Source organism: Phoca vitulina, unplaced genomic scaffold, assembly GCF_004348235.1.
Source record: "Phoca vitulina isolate PV1807 unplaced genomic scaffold, GSC_HSeal_1.0 scaffold51, whole genome shotgun sequence".
Lineage (NCBI taxonomy): Eukaryota > Metazoa > Chordata > Mammalia > Carnivora > Phocidae > Phoca > Phoca vitulina.
In genome coordinates, this window is record NW_022589754.1 from 8790095 (window position 1) to 8804859 (window position 14765).

Sequence of the window (14765 nt, forward strand, 5' to 3'; positions counted from 1 at the left end):
TTTATTTGCTGTTCTTTCTCCAGCTCCTTTAGGTGTAGGGTTAGGTTGTATATTTGAGACCTTTCTTGTTTCTTGAGAAAGGCTTGTATTGCTATATACTTCCCTCTTAGGACTGCCTTTGCTGCATTCCAAAGATTTTGAACAGTTGTGTTTTGATTTTCATGGGTTTCCATGAATTTTTTTTAACTCTTCTTTAATTTCCTGGTTGACCCATTCATTCTTGAGTAGGATGCTCTTTAACCTCCATGTATTTGAGTTCCTTCCGACTTTCCTCTTGTGATTGAGCTCTAGTTTCAAAGCACTGTGGTCTGAAAATATGCAGGGAATGATCCCAATCTTTTGGTACCAGTTGAGACCTGATTGGTGACCTAGGATGTGATCTATTCTGGAGAATGTTCCATGGGCACTAGAGAAGAATGTGTATTCTGTTGCTTTGGGATGGAATGTTCTGAATATATCTGTGAAGTCCATTTGGTCCAGTGTGTCATTTAAAGTCTTTATTTCCTTGTTGATCTTTTGCTTAGATGATCTGTCCATTTCAGCGAGGGGGGTGTTAAAGTCCCCCACTATTACTGTATTGTTGTCAATGTGTTTCTTTGCTTTTTTTATTAATTGCCTTATATAATTGGCTGCTCCCATGTTAGGGGCATAGATATTTACAATTGTTAGATCTTCTTGTGGGATAGACCCTTTAAGTAGGATAGAGTGTCCTTCCTCATCTCTTATTATAGTCTTTGGTTTAAAATTTAATTTGTCTGATATAAGGATTGCCACCCCAGCTTTCTTTTGGTGTCCATTAGCATGGTAAATGGTTTTCCACCCCCTCACTTTCAATCTGGGGGTGTCTTTGGGTCTAAAATGAGTCTCTTGCAGACAGCATATTGATGGGTCTTGTTTTTTTATCCAATCTGATAGCCTGTGTCTTTTGATTGGGGCATTTAGCCCATTTACATTCAGGGTACCTATTGCAAGATATGAATTTAGTGCCACTGTATTGCCTGTAAGGTGACTGTTACTGTATGTTGTCTGTGTTCCTTTCTGGTCTATGTTGCTTTTAGGGTCTCTCTTTGCTTAGAGGACCCCTTTCAAGATTTCTTGTAAGGGCGGTTTTGTGTTTGCAAATTCCTTTAGTTTTTGTTTCTCCTGGAAGCTTTTTATCTCTCCTTCTATTTTCAATGACAGCCTAGCTGGATATAGTATTCTTGGCTGCATATTTTTCTCATTTAGTGCTCTGAATATATCATGCCAGTCCTTTCTGGCCTGCCAGGTCTCTGTGGATAGGTCTGTTGTCAGTCTAATGTTTCTACCATTGTAGGATACAGATCTCTTGTCCCGAGCTGCTTTCAGGATTTTCTCTTTGTCTCTGAGACTCGTAAGTTTTACTATTAGATGTTGGGGTGTTGACCTATTTTTATTGATTTTGAGGGGGGTTCTCTGTGCCTCCTGGAGTTTGATGCCTGTTTCCTTCCCCAAATTAGTGAGGTTCTCTGCTATAATTTGCTCCAATATGCCTTCTGCCCCTCCCTCTCTTTCTTCTTCTTCTGGGATCCCAATTATTCTAATATTGTTTCATCTTATGGTATCACTTATCTCTCAAATTCTGCCCTCGTGATCCAGTAGTTGTTTATCGCTCTTTTTCTCAGCTTCTTTATTTTCCACCATTTGGTCTTCTATATCACTAACTCTCTCTTCTGCCCCATTTATCTTAGCAGTTAAAGCCTCCATTTTTTATTGCACCTCATTAATAGCCTTTTTGATTTCTACTTGGTTAGATTTTAGTTCTTTTATTTCTCCAGAAAGGGTTTCTCTAATATCTTCCATGCTTTTTCCAAGCCCAGGTAATATCTTTAAAATCATCATTCTGAACTCTAGTTCCGACATCGTACTAATGTCCATATTGATTAGGTCCCTGGCAGTCGGTACTCCTTCTTGTTCTTTTTTTTGAGGTGATTTTTTTCCATCTTGTCATTTTGTCCTGAGGAGAAGAGATGAATGAGAGAACAAAAACGCTAACAGGGTAACAACGACCCCAGAAAAATATACACTAAACAAATCAGAAGAGACCTGAAACTGGGGGAAAAGAAAGGGAAAGAAAGAAAAAAGAAAAAAAAAAGAAAAAGATAAAAACAAACAAACAAAACAAAACAAAAAAACAGAAAATGATCAAATATGATCAGGCTGGTGCATGGATCAGTGCCACAGACTAGATTTTGGGCATGTTTTGGTCTGTTAGAAGAAAGTGCCTCCCAAAATTTTAAAGAAAGAAAAACTTATATATGTACAAAAATAAGGGTAGATACAATGAAGGGATGGAATATGACTGTAAAGATGAAAATTATAAAAGATTTTATAAAAGGAATTGATAAGATAAGAAGTTGGTTGAAAGAAAGAAGAGGATTTACAAAAAAAAAAAAAAGGAGAGAATGTGATCAGGCAGGAGACTAGAAGAAAGCCATACACTAGAGATTTAGGGTATATTTTGGTCTGTTAGAAGAAACTGTATCCCAAAATTTTATTTTATTTTATTTTTTAAGATTTTATTTATTTGACAGAGAGAGACAGCGAGAGAGGGAACACAAGCAGGGGGAGTGGGAGAGGGAGAAGCAGGCTTCCCGCTGAGCAAGGAGCCTGACATGGGACTTGATCCCAGGACCCCGGGATCATGACCTGAGCCAAAGGCAGAGGCTTAACCATCTGAGCCACCCAGGCAACCTGTATCCCAAAATTTTAAAGAGAGAACAACTTGTGTATATATATATACCAAAAATAAGGTTAATCTACTATGAAGGCATACAATATGACTGTAAAAATGAAAAATAAAAAAGATTTTTTAAGAAAGGGATTGATAAGATGTTGGTTGAAAAAGGGAAAAAGAAAAATTTAAAAAAAGAAAAAAGAAAAAGAAATTTAAAAAAAATTAACTTTGAAAGACTAAAGAATCATGGTAAAAAAGCCATGGATTCTATGTGCAGTATTCCCCTAGAGCTGGAGTTCTGCAGTTCTCATTGATCGGTAAACATGGTCTTGGCTGGCTGTTCTCGCTGATCTTCTGGGGGAGGGGCCTGTTGCCGTGGTTCCCAAATGTCTTTGCCGGAGGCAGAATTGCCCTGCCCTTGCCCAGTCCGGGCTAAGTAATCTGCTCGGGTTTGCTCTCCGGAGCTTTTGTTCCCTGCAAGCTTTCCGTACAGCTTTGGAGGCGGAGAGTGAAAATGGCGGCCTCCCAATCTCCGCCCCAGAGGACCCGAGAACTTGGGCCCCGCTCCTCAGTGCGCCCCCAGAGAAAAGCAGTCAGTCCCTCCCGTCTCCCCGGTCTCCGGCCCCACTCCGTGCTCACCTGGCCTGTGACCGCACGTTTCTATCTCTGGCGCCCGACCCCGTGTGGAGTCTCCAAACCCAGCAGATCCCTGCAGTGCGCTTCCACGCCGCTCCTCCTGGGGGAGGAAGGTGAGTCTCCCCAGATCTGCCGCTTATTGGGTCCCTGCTGGAGGAGCAGTGGCCCGACTGTGCCGCGGATCCTGGTTTATGACAACCCCAAGCTGAGAGCCCGCGCCTGGGCTCCGTCTCTGCAGCCGGCTTCCCTGCTCCAATACCTGGGAGCTCTGCCACACTCAGGCAGCCCCGGTCTTTCTGTGACCCCGAGGGTCCTGAGACCACACTGTCCCGCGAGGGTTCCACCCCCCACTTAGCCACCAGAGTGACGTCCCTCAGTGGAGCCGACTTCTAAAAGTTCCAATTTTGTGCTCCACGGCTCTATCACTTGCCAGAAGTGGTGGACGGAGGCTCCCTCCCCCGCGTCATCTATCTTCCCGAATATCGCCTCGGATTCACTTCTCCGCACGTCCTACCTTCCAGAAAGTGGTCACTTTTCTGTTCAGAGAGTTGCTGCTATTCTTTTCTTTGATCTCCTGTTGAGTTCATGGGTGTTCAGAATGGTTTGATCCCTATCCAGCTGAATTCCTGAGAGGAGACGAAATCCAGGTCTCCTACTCCTCCGCCATCTTGCTCCTCCCTCCAGAAAACTCCCTCCCCCCAGAGTTTTCGATTCATTTGGTCTGGAGAAGGGTCCAAGAATTTGAATTTCCTCCAAGTTCCCGGGTGATGTTGTTGTTAATGGTTTGGGGACCACACTCCCAACAACTGGTGGAACCTTTCTGAGTTTGGCCTTGATATCAAACAATTCCCATGGGGAAGACCTCATTTTTTGCCCCTTCACCAAATGACTGCTGAGGGAATTAGAACTAAGCCAAACTCTCACTTAGCAAGACAATCTTTACCCTGTGTACCACTACAGAAAACAATCAGTCACCAGCCTCTCAAGGCCGCCAAGTGTGACAGACATAAACACTCCTCAGGCCACCTGCTGCATAATATAAAATTTCTCAACAACTCCTGGCCCCTGAAGGGCATAGCTGGCCCAACAGGGAACAGCAGTCCGTGACCTCACTCTTTTGCTGGGTCCTACCTAATACAGGGTAGTGCAACCAGGGGACCTCACTCTCCATGCAGATATGTCAGCACCCAAATAAAACAATTTTCCAGCCAGAGATAACTCTGAGAACAGAAGCCGAATCCTACCCCAATTACAAGGTTTGTCATGCCTCAAAAGAACTTTCGTTTCTTTTCCAAGGCCTATGACCCTTGGCTTTTACCCCCATGTCCTTCAAAGGCATTCCCGAGCTTGTACAAATGGGCAGAGACTAAAGGACTTTACCCCCTAAGATGTGGGGGAAAGTCCTGGGGAAGGTTTTTAGAAAACAGGGTTTCATGGCTCACACAAAACCTGAGAGTATGAGAGACAAATCAAAACCTCAATGAGATACCACCTCACATCAGTCAGAATGGCTAAAATTAACAAGTCAGGAAATCACAGAGGTTGGAGGGGATGCAGAGAAAGGGGAACCCTCCTACACTGTTGGTGGGAATGCAAGCTGGTGCAGCCACTCTGGAAAACAGTATGGACATCTCTCAAAAAGTTAAAAATAGAGCTACCCTATGACCCAGCAGTTGCACTACTGGGTATTTACCCCCAAGATACAAATGCAGTGATCCGAAGGGACACATGCACCCTAATGTTTATAGCAGCGATGTCCACAATAGCCAAACTATGAAAAGAGCCCAGATGTCCATCAACAGTTGAATGGATAAAGAAGATGTGGTATATATACACAATGGAATATTATGCAGCTGTCAAAAAATTGAAATCTTGCCATTTGCAACGGTGTGGATGGAACTAGAGGGTATTATGCTAAGCGAAATAAGTCAATCAAAAAAGACAAGTATCATATGATCTCACTGATACGAGGAATTTGAGAAACAAGACAGAGGATCATAGGGGAAGGGAGGGAAAAATGAAAGAAGATGAAACCAGAGAGGGAGACAAACCATAAGAGACTCTTAATCTCAGGAAACAAACTGAGGGTTGCTGGAGTGGTGGGGGATGGGGTGGCTGGGTGATGGACATTGGGGAGGGTATGTGTTGTGGTGAGTGCATTTATTGTGTAAGACTGATGAATCACAGACCTGTACCCCTGAAACATAATACATTATATGTTAATAAGAAGGAAAAAAAAGAAAGAGAAAGTGATTCACAGTGCATGCTCTAGTCTGAGGGGTCTACAGGATTTGATGCCCAATAGACGATTCCTCAAAGTTGCTTAGCACATTATAATAACATTCCTGTTCCATAACTCTCTGTGAAGTTTTACAGAAGAGGAAAGGAGGCCCAGAGAAGTAGTATGACTTTGCACTCAGCTAGTAAGTGGTATATATAATTGAGATTCAAACTCCGGCCTCTTTATCTCAAATCCAGTGCTCTTACCACTTCAGCACAGGTGGTGCAAACTCAGACCTTTGATGCCTGTTCCCCAAAGGCTACTGCGTGGACTGTGGGTACGGGGGAGGGGGGCAAAATGCTATCTATAGCTCTACTTCCTTCCAACTACTTACTCCTGGCACTTCTGAGGTGCAGTGAAACGTAATCAAGAACCACTGCAGTGGTCAAAATGAAAATGAACTCTAAACTTGCATACACTATTTTAGAGCGATTACTAGGCTGAGAGCGGAAGTACATTTTTAAAGCACTGTGATAAATGGCACAGCATATTACAGCACCATCTAGCTTAGGATATACACGGGGAGCCCATGTTCTTATTTTCCTCGTTTTATTAAGATGTAATTTATAGGGGCACCTGGGTGGCTCAGTCATTAAGCATCTGCCTTCGGCTCAGGTCATGATCCCAGGGTCCTGGGATTGAGTCCCGCATTGGGCTCCCTGCTTGGCGGGGAGCCTGCTTCTCCCTCCGCCTCTCCTCCTTGTTTGTGCTCTCTCTCTCTGTCAAATAAATAAACAAAATCTTTGTTTAAAAAGATGCAATTGCCATATAACATTATGTAAGTTTAAGGTGTACAACACAGTGATTTGCTAATGTACATATTGTGAAATGATCACCACAATAAATTTAGTTAACATCCATCACCTCACATAGTTACAAAGTTTTTTCTCCTTGTGATGAGATCTTTTAAGATCTACTCTCTCAGCAACTTACCAATATACAAAGTATTGTTAGCTATAGGCATCATGTAATATCTCGCATCCCCAGAACTTATTTATCTTACAACTGGAGGTTTGTACTTTTCGACCCCCTTCACCCAATTCCCCCACCCCACCCCTACCTGTGGCAACCACGAATCTTTTTTTCTATGTTATGTTAGTCACCATACAGTACATCCTTAGTTTTTGATGTAGTGATCCACGATTCATTGTTTTCGTATAACACCCAATGCTCCATGCAATACGTGCCCTCCCTAATACCCATCACCGGGCTAACCAATCCCCCATCCCCTCCCCTCTAGAACCCTCAGTTTGTTTCTCAGAGTCCATAGTCTCTCATGGTTGGTCTCTCCCTCTGATTTCCTCCTTCATTTTTCCCTTCCTTCTCCTAATGTCCTCCATGCTATTCCTTATGTTCCACAAATAAGTGAAACCATATGATAATTGTCAGCAACCATGAATCTGATCTGTTACTATGAGTTTGATCTTTTTAGATTCCACATATAAGTGAAATCTTACATACAGTATTTGTGTTTCTGTCTGACTTATTTCACTTAGTATAATGCCCTCAAAGTCCATCCATGTTGTTGCAAATGGCAGGCAGGATTTCTTTATTTTTTGTGGCTGAGTAATATTGCATTGTTCACATTTTCTTTATCTGTTCATCCATCGATGGACATTTAGGATGTTTCCATGTCTTAGCTATTGTACATAATTCTGAAATGAACATAAGGATATGTAATATTTCTTTGGATCACAAATTCTTATCAGTTGCTTAAGTCATTGGATATATAGGTGTAAGCAGTAGGGAACAAGGCTTGTTGGATGATATAAAGAGAAATGTTTTGCTTCCTCCATGGAATACCACAGTCTACGTGGAATTTCTGTATGAGTTACGTTGAAGAAAAAAATTATTTTCTTAATCCCTCAGTCTCTAGTAAAGCTAGCTATGTCTTGGTATTATTCTGTGAAATGATTTCTTTCCATAATTCCTTGTCTACTGCTGGGATGCAATCAAGGGTCAAAGAAAACAACATAACTGTGAGAAGCCCTTGATACATGTTCCTGTTGCTCCCCTTTCTGCATTCAGATTTCCTTTAAAATAATAAACTTCTCTTTTGGGAAGCTTCAGAATCTCAAGATGATTATTCTGAGCTCTTAGGACATGTGACTAAAAGCAAAAAGCATTTTCTTCCTCTTCAGACCTCATCCTTTTGTATGTGTGTATGGAAACTGACTGAGTTTCCTCAGAAGTGCCAAAATCCTGCCTGGTGTGTGTTGTGAAACAAGCAGGTTTTTAGTGAGATTTCACCTTCTGTCCATCACAAGTTCCTCCAGATTTCTTGCTCCCTGGGAGCTCCTGGGGTCGTTCAGCCGGTTCAAGCCCTGTGTTGGGAGCAATTCCAGCCAACATGCCTGGAATGGCACATACAGCTTGGTAAGGCGAAGCCTCTCTTCTCTTTCCTTCCTGGACCTGACATGTTTCATCTTCCTCTAGGTCCCAGGTGTGTTTGAGCCTTGTGGTCAGGCTGCCTGATCCTGTTTCCTTCCCCTCTGACTCCTTTCTACCACAAACTCGGTTGCCCACTTGAAGGGATTTCTATGTTGCCCCGCATTTTCTTTGGTTTGGGGTGCAGAATTTGTTTCTTTCCCCTAATGATGACCAAGAGAAGCTTGTGAAGAGATTGAATCCTGAAGCTGCCACACTATCAAGAACTGATTCAAAATGTTTACAAAGGGTGGGAAGAAGACACACCACAAAAACACATTTACAGGGCCAGCCCTCGGCAGAACTGAGGAATTTCTAGCCAGGTCTTGGTAGTTTAACCTTAGTACTCTCTCCTTCACACATCCCTAGAGTATCAGGGGCCAAGATTACCTTCTACTATATGTGTCACACTCCAGAAACTTGGGGGTCCACCCTCCTTTGATAGTCCAGTGCTCTTCTAAGTACTAAAGGTTTCAGTAGAGCTGTAGCTCGGAAAAAGAGATAAAAGCACAATAATATATTTTGCAATAACATCATAATGGGGAGGGGTTGGGATAACCCTGGACAAAGTCTTTGTGTGTATGTGTGTATGAGGAGACATCCCCTAGCATGATTCCTGAGGTTTATGGCAATACCTTCTCAGGGAGGGGGGTGGTAAGGACTCTCTTTTGACTTTTTCAATACTCTCATTCATACCATGTACCCTTGCTTGTTTTATAATAATAACAATAGCTAATGGCAAAAATTGGAGAGCATTTATGTGCCAGGCATTGTAATAAGTACTTTAAATGTATTTATGCAGTTAACAAATGACTCAAGAGGGAAATATTATTATTGCCCCAGTTTCTAGATGAGGATACTGAGACACTGAATAATTAAATAAGTAGCCCAAGGTCACCCATCCAGTAAGGAACAGAGCCGTGATGGTATCTCTGTTCACCCAGGCACCTGCATGGTTTCTCTTGATCCAAAGTACTTTCTGTTGGTGGATTGGGCTAGTGTCTCCTCCTCCTTGAGATCCTGGATCTTTCTTACTCAAGCCACTGCCAGCTCTTCTGAACACTGCATATATTCTGAGCCTATTCTTTTGTGAGAAATTATTTATTTTGACTGAGACAATTTAGAAAACAACAAAAATTTTTTAAATGAAAAGTCACACTAAGTGACACCACTCCTAAAACAGCAAGACATCCTCCCCTTCCTTGCCACTCAGAGATGGCTTTTTTCCATATTTCTTTCCAGAACCCATTTGCAATTAGTTCTCCCAACTGAACAGCAAGAAGGACGAGGTCAAAGCCATAATCTGGCTCATCATCTAAGCAATTTATGGGAGAAATTCATGATGCTAGTAAGTGCTATGTTTGTGGGCAAATATACCAGAATGCTGATCTGGACACTCTGATTTACACAAGCCCCTCCAACCAAACACAGCCTATAAACCAATGAAGTGTGATTCTAAAAGGAAAGAACATTTATTTTTATGTACTTTATTATCTCCCTGAAAGTAAAAAAAAAAGGATGATATTTTTGTCAGATGCTTTTCTTAAATCAGTTCACAACTCTCTCCCACTTCTCTTGGGTCTGACATGAGGCCACCCAATTTCCCAGTCAGTGCTACAGGAGAAACACCTGGAAGGAGGTAGGAGGGAGGAAGGAGAAACAGATTTAGGAGAGATTTGCTTATGGTACTGTGATAACTCCTCCTAGGAATGGGGATAGGCATGGGAGATGGCCAAGTCTTGACTTCTCTCCCACAAAATTCACAGACAGTAAAGGTGTCACTACATGTTCTTTCAAGAACAGGATCAAAGTATGGGGTTTTTTGGGTTTTTTTAGAATGATTTCTTGTTATGATGAACCAGAAATACAAGATTCCACTGTAAAACTGGAACTGTTGACAGAATATGGATGAACTTATTTCCTTCAAGGGAAATAGAAAGAGGGTCAAACAAAGCCAATGAATGGAGAAGCCCAAGATTGGTTGGGGATAAACGTAAGGATAATAGCATTTCAGCACGGATAGCTTCCGACCCCTCCCAGCAGGTATCTGCCATCATTCTAGCCCTTTCTCTTCTGAAGCATTTGCCAAACCAAATGGCTATTTCCTCTCCTTTGCAGGTATAAGCCAACCCAACAGTATCTCTTTGGACATGATACAAAGCCAAGAGGAAAGTTTATACATCTCATTCCAGCGTAGAAAGTGCACATAACCAACTCAGCACATTCATTATATGGTGTCAATGTACATGGAAGCAACTTTAATCAAATCAGAGGTACTAGCCCGTGTGACCTGTTATGTGGCTCTGCGGCTATGTCAGTGTTCTTAATTTACTAAACTAAAATACCAACGTGGCAGAATGCATTTTTGAGCTCCAGATTTTCTAAATACTTCTAAGAGGCTATTTTTTAAAATATTTTATTTATTTGTCAGAGAGAGCGAGAGAGAGAGAGAGAGAGCATGCACACAAGCAGGGAGAGCAGCAGGCAGAGGGAGAAGCAGGCTCCCCGCTGAGCAGGGACCCGATGCGGGGCTCGATCCCAGGACCCTGAGATCATGACCTGAGCCGAAGGCAGACGCTTAACGACTGAGCCACCCAGGCACCCCTTCTAAGAGGCTATTAAAGATGATGTAGAACAGACACATTTCTCAGAAACCTAGGCAATTAGGAAGGAAAATTGATAGGCTCTTTCTGGGGCTTTTTCATGGGGACACAGAGATGAAAAGAGAAAATGTTAGAACGTCAGAGCATATGATAGGTGAAGGGAGGCAGAGTTGGGAAAAGGGTGTCCCAGCTAAAAAGCCACCACATTCATGTTCAAAGAAAAGTCAGAGCGATGGGGGGGCGGGTAGTGGTGGTGGAAGCTAAACAACACAACACAACAAAACCCAAGTAAGAGTAAAAAGGGGTTTCATACAACACAATATCAAAAAAAAATAAAAGGAATGTTGGACACCTGGGTGGCTCAGTCAGTTCAGTGTCTGCCTTCTGCTCAGGTCATGATTCCAGGGTCCCGGGATCAAGCCCCACGTCGGGCTCCCTGCTCAGCGGGGAGTCTGCTTCTCCCTCTACCTCTGCCCTCCCCCTGCTTGTACTCTCATTCTTTCTCTGACAAATAAATAAATAAAATCTTTTAAAAAAATAAATAAAAGGAACGCAGTAAAGGCACAAACTGGTGGCAAGTAAGTCATTAACCTATTGTGATAGGTCCTTCCAGCATCAATCAGGTTTCTTCTCTGTTATCTCAAGGTTATTTACAGATGTGGTGACTTCTGAACAAGAGTCTCTTGTCCACAGGAGGGTGGACGGGTTTCAGTCATTGGTTTGGGGATCTGTTTGTGCCATGCAGGCATCCAACTCGGCATCCAGGTATCCTTTCATTTTCAACATGTATGCATCCAAATGGTTGTCCAACTGCTCCTTGGTCAGTACAGACAAGTGAGGGCACCCCTCCCTTGTCCATGGCCTCCACCTCAGCCTCCAAAGCCCCCACTTCCCCGACCTATCATACCTCGACCTCCACCACCAATTTCACCACAACCCATAGCTCCATGCCCTAGGTCCCCTCTCCCAAGACCTCCATGACCCCAAACGCCACCTCTTCGTAAGCCCATTTAAGGACCTACAGCTTATCTACCTTGGAGCAGGTTTTGACTCAGAGTGACATCCCACCCCTAAGCAAGGTTCTTGTGGTGCATGCCCCTCCTCCTTTGGGCAAACCTCTCTGGATTATGGGCAGGCCTTGTCCTCCAACTGCGTCCCTGCCCAGGGTCCCTATGGGTTGGTCTAACTGTGCCTCGATGTTACTCTTACCCAGATGCTGCTTTAAGCTCTTCTGCTTAAGTGGTTTTTTTAAAAAAATAAGATTTTATTTATTTATTTGACAGAGAGAAAGAGCACAAGTAGGGGGAGCGGCAGGCAGAGGAAGAAGGAGAAGCAGGCTCCCCACTGAACAGAGAGCCCAATGAGGGCTTTGATCCCAGGACCCCGGGATCCTGACTTGAGCTGAAGGCAGACACTTAACTGACTGAGCCCCCCAGGCGCCCCTCTTCTGCCCCTGGACAGAGGGTTTATTCTCCATCTGCTGGGCCAGTCTTGTATTTCTGGCACTGACTACCTGCTGTCATGGCTGCATCAAAGCCTGAATATTCACTGGCATCAGCTGTTTTTCTTTAGCATATTCATAAAGCCTCAAGGTTGAACAAAATGGGTGTTTAAATAAAAGCTTTATTATAAAACATTTATTGGGGCACCTGGGTGGCTCAGTCAGTTAAGCAGCTGCCTTCTGCTCAGGTCATGATCCCAGGGGCCTGGGATCGAGCCCCACATCAGGCTCCTTGCTCAGCGGGGAGCCTGTTTCTCCCTCTCCCTCTGCCGCTCCCCTTGCTTGTGCTCTCTATCAAATAAATAAATAAAATCTTAAAAAAAACACATTTATTGGCATCTTCGTGGCTTGCTAGACCAGGAGCTCCAGATTCTATGAACTTTAAGTGGTACACTTAGATCAAAGCTGATGTGGGTTAAAGAATCCTCAGCGTCCACAAACTTGCAAGAATCAGAAACTTAGAAATGCAGCTAAGTGCAGCACATTCAGTCAAAAGTGAGATAACAATGGTTCAGGGAACAGTTTTAGAGAGGTGGAAGGTATGAAAAACACGTAATAAGCAGATATGATGACAACAAAGGACAGAAAATGTTGTTTCAAAGACAGACAAAAAAAGCCAAAACCTTGCAGGAACCTGCATTTTAAGGACAAATATACGGAGGGACTAGAGCACCTTCAAAGGCCATGGAAATAGTACATCGGTATAAATTATAGGAATGTATCATACTTTGTTATGTATTTGTTCACTTGGTAACATGTAAATATGGAGAATCAATGTATCATACCCTATAAAGAGAAGCACATATGCTTCAGAAAAGGCAGAAATAAACATCAAGTAAATCTTTTAATGGTCTAACATCAACTTAACATCATTGGTCAACGGTACTCAATAAACAGAGCTCTCAGAGATAGAAACTGCTTTTATCTTTTTTAAAGATTTTATTTATTTATTTGAGAGAGAGAGCATGAGAGGGGGGAGGGTCAGAGGGAGAAGCAGACTCCTAGCCAAGCAGGGAGCCCAATGAGGGGCTCGATCCCAGGACTCCAGGATCATGACCTGAGCCAAAGGCAGACGCTCAACCAACTGAGCCACCCAGGCGCCCCTAGAAACTGCTTTTAAGTGCCTTAACTTTTCTTAACCTCAAATGATAATGTTTCCTGACTCCAAGTGATGATTTCTGAGAAAATCAGATTACTTTATCACTGAACAGCTTGTGAAGACACTCTTCTATTATTCCTGTCAAGGTAAGTTTAACGGCATGAAAGAGAAAAACACTCAGCCGTAAAAGACTCTAACACAAAAACAAACTAAAAGCAGAATCGAAACAAAGGGAAATGGAGCAAAACCAGTGCCTCTTACAAGGCCCAAGAATGACATTCAAGGGCCTTTGGACATATCCACGGCTTGATAACTGCCTCTTCACTGCTGGCCTTGGACTGGACAGCAGGCTTACTGCAGCCTAAGTACCATGCTACCAAGCTGCACCTCCCCGGTATCAATGTAAAAAAATGTGAAGAAGAGGGAGGGTATGAGGAAGGAAGTATCTCCTGCCTAGAGGACAAGGTGAAAGAGTTTAAGGAAAGGGAGAGGGGGAAAAAAAGGTTCCTGAGAATTCTAGGCAGAAGGAGATGAGAATGCAGAGACCCTGAGGCAGCGGTGTGCTTGGAGTACTCAAAAAACAGCAAGGAAGCTAGTGTGGCTGGAGGGGAAGGAATGAGAGGGAAAAATATAGGAAATAAGATAGGAAGGTGGGGGGCACAGGTTAAATTTAGGCCTACTCGTGAAAGCAGGGAGACCTGTTGGGGATTATTGCTGTAGGACAGGTGAAAACTGATGTTGGACTGATTGGACCTGACTGGGAGCAGTGGCAGTGGTGAGATGTAAGCTTCTGAATGTAATTCAGAAGGCAGACCTGACAGGACTTGCTCTGGATTGGTACAGGATGTAATACGTAACAGGAGGACAGTACAACTTTTTTGGACAATACAACTTTTAAGTCACCAAATCAGATCCATACATGTCTGCCCTTGTATTTAAAAAGGTGGACTGGGTCAACACCCCGACATCTAATAGTAAAACCTACGAGTCTCAGAGACAAAGAGAAAATCCTGAAAGCAGTTCAGGACAAGAGGTCTGTAACCTACAATGGTAGAAACAGTAGATTGGCAACAGACCTATCCACAGAGACCTGGCAGGCCAGAAAGGACTGGCATGATATAGTCAGAGCACTAAATGAGAAAAAATATGCAGCCAAGAATACTATATCCAGCTAGGCTGTCATTGAAAATAGAAGGAGAGATAAAAAGCTTCCACGACAAACAAAAACTAAAGGAATTTGCAAACACAAAACCAGCCCTACAAGAAATCTTGAAAGGGGTCCTCTAAGCAAAGAGAGACCCTAAAAGCAACATAGACCAGAAAGGAACACAGACAATATACAGTAACAGTCACCTTACAGGCAATACAGTGGCACTAAATTCATATCTTTCAATAGTTACCCTGAATGTAAATGGGCTAAATGCTCCAATCAAAAGACACAGGCTATCAGATCGGATAAAGAAACAAGACCCATCGATATGCTGTCTGCAAGAGACTCATTTTAGACCCAAAGACACCCCCAG

The 14765-nt window shown here is 43.1% G+C and overlaps 1 pseudogene; it reads right to left on the minus strand.

The window, feature by feature from the left end:
• Window positions 1-11350: 11350 nt before the first annotated feature.
• Window positions 11351-13614, minus strand: LOC116621849 (annotated as a pseudogene).
• Window positions 13615-14765: the final 1151 nt, after the last annotated feature.